The sequence below is a fragment of the Notothenia coriiceps genome, unplaced genomic scaffold (assembly GCF_000735185.1).
Source record: "Notothenia coriiceps isolate Sejong01 unplaced genomic scaffold, NC01 NC01_scaffold00036792, whole genome shotgun sequence".
Taxonomy (NCBI): domain Eukaryota; kingdom Metazoa; phylum Chordata; class Actinopteri; order Perciformes; family Nototheniidae; genus Notothenia; species Notothenia coriiceps.
The window spans coordinates 387,860-390,825 of NW_011369493.1; positions in this window are offsets into that span (position 1 = coordinate 387,860).

A 2,966-nucleotide genomic window follows, 5' to 3' on the forward strand; every position below is an offset into this window, starting at 1 on the left:
CTCCTACACCGTGGTTATCATTCCGCCCAGGAGCAGCCTCTACAGCCTGGACGCTCCGCGCTTCTACCTATGGGTGAGTAGGGAGGTGGTATGTGTGTGTGTGTGTGTGTGTGTGTGTGTGTGTGTGTGTGTGTGTGTGTGTGTGTGTGTGTGTGTGTGTGTGTGTGTGTGTGTGTGTGTGTGTGTGAGACTACGATGAAATGTGTTAACTCTGTTTTCCTATTTCTTAAAACCCTATGGCATAATCTTTTAAAATATCTGTATAATAAAGCATATTTCGTCTTTAGTAGTTTCCTGGGTTCCACCTGACAGCGGTGTGTCTGATATGGAGCTGTCAGATTTGTGTGGGAGTGTTCAGCGAGAGAGGCAAAGCTTTTAGCTCCCTAAGATGTCGTCTAATGAGCGGCGCCGAGTATCACAACTCCTCCACAAATTACTTTTCTCTCCTGCCAGTCCTCACTCCCCCCCCCTCCATGTCTTCTTGTCAACACCTTCAGGAACTTCCATCTCTTCGGGCAACACATCAGACATTTTGAAGGTACCAACTCAAAAAATGTATTCATGGAAATAGGTTCCAGCCAAATCAAAATACATTTACATTAAACATGAAAAGAGAATTACATTTGCTTGCCAAAATAAGTACAAGCATATTAATGAGGTATTTTTTGGGTAATAGATACAATTTTGTTTGTTGAAAAGCATGCGTGAAAAATGTTTGAACTGATTCTTGTCTTGGAAGATTAATGAAGAATGCTGCAGTAGAGTAATCTTAAAATCCTCAATGACCAACACAACAACACCATCACACCAGGGGGACTTGGGTAACAGAGGTATTGATATCTGCCAATGAAAAACACTAGCACATAATTCTTTGTGGATTCGGCAAGGTGACACATAGATTGACGTCTGATCGACAAAAACCTGAGCTCGGAGCTCTGATTTACGCCTCCAGAGCACTTGCTGTCACTTTTCACTTTCCCAACGTGAAGCAATCGTACCTGCTCATCGCCCTGGGGTTTAACTGATGAATGACATTGCAGTGTTTGGTGCCTCACAACGGGGCCATTTGTGCAGAGATAAGAGAGACTTCCTGGATTAAGGAGGTAGTTGAGGTACATCTCCAGAGAGCCTGTTTGTTTGGGTAAGACAGCTCCTTCATTACTGTGAAACTGTGGGAGGCTGGGAAGCCAACATGTCTCCGAGATAGCACGGGACTGTTGCCAAAATGTACTTAACCAGGCTGGAAATGCAACCCACTTACCCTTGATGCTTCTAATATATTATTGTGATGTGCATCAGGCAAAATGCACAGTTTGATGCATTAATATAAAGCAGATGCAGACATACTGACTGTAAAATATCACATTCCCACCTCTGATGGTGTGAAACTGCACACTCTTGATTTTCAGATATTCTTTGCTTTGTGGGTGGCCCAGCATGACCTGGCTAGTGACGAGCCTTGGTATTCAAATGAATGAGTTCATGAAACCAGTGTCACTTTAAAAAAAACACAAGCTGACCATCGTGTTCTTATCCAAGCACACTGGAATACACACAAAGCTCATCTCGGACAGAACCATAGGAAAACATTAAGGCCTAAACTATAAGCTCTGCTGCGTTTGAACAGCCAATAGTGTTTGACCCAAGATGAGTCATTCCATTTTCATCTTTGGAAGTAGTCTTTGAGCATTGTGCTATATCCCTGCACCCATTTACACAAAGAACTGCTCAGTCACTTAAACTTCCTTAGCGGTCCAATTAAAGATTTTTTATTTTGGATAAATTGGTTGGTATATACAATACAATGAATGTATACTTCACAAGCTCCTATTATAACTAAATAAACAGTAACATATTTTATGATCGTGTTTAAAAATAGAGCTTTGACGAGGTTAGGGTAATATTGCATGTTGGTAAATATTCCTAAAGTCAACTGTGACTTAAAGAAAAAGCTTGGACATGTTTGCTTTATAAACATTTAAGTGAAATAGTGCTGCAAGTAATGAACATTTTCATTATCAATTAATCTTCAAATTAATATTTTATTATTGGATTAAAAGTTAGTCTATAAAATGTCAGAAAATATTTTAAGCAAATGCACAACCCAGCTTCTCAAAGTCCGAGGTGATGTCTCTAAATCTATTATTTTTTGTTATTCAGTTTAATGTGAAATCCAAGGCAGTCATTTCCAATCCCAAAATATGTAAGTTTTGACTGAAAAATTGCAATTTCAATCATCAAAGCAGTTGATAATAATGTTTTTAGTGAATTACTTTTATGGCATAACTGGAAAAACGAAAGTTTCCCAGACTTATCAAAGAGCTATGATGCCTAAACTAAAATTAAACTAAAACCTAAAATTCCGAATTGAAAACCAGCTCTCCTGCTTGTACGCAAAGTTTTTTTTATTGCCCTACTATTTTTGGACTAATACAAAAACATAGCAAAATGTTGCCCTTGATTAAATCCAGGCAGTACTTACATTTACTTGGGAAAACATATACTAGCATATAAACACTTTTCAAGACAGAGTTAGCACGAAGGAAGAACAAAATTAGTACATTTGCCTCATAGTAAATACTCACAATGTCTAAATCAACAGGTGAAATGATTCCTTATAACACAATAGAAGTAGTCACATACACATGCACAGTAGTGTGCTGCAGTGCTGCGTGGGGCCCTCGGGTTGCCCCAGTGGCTGTGAAGGGGGAATTAGATGTAGTGTTGTCTGAGTCCCTGTTAATCCTCAGCTGATTAGTGGAATTCTCATCAGGGCTCCTTCAGAGAGAGTGAGAGAGAGTAGAAGAGAGAAAGGAGGGATAAAGAAATAAAAAAAGGAGAATGGGAGAAACAACTAGAAAGCAGAGTTGGGGAGAACCCCCCTCCCCTTACTTAGCTAGTTTCCTCTCGTCTGTCACCCCCTGCCAAGGACCACGGGCCTACATCTCCTCCGGCCAATAAGATCT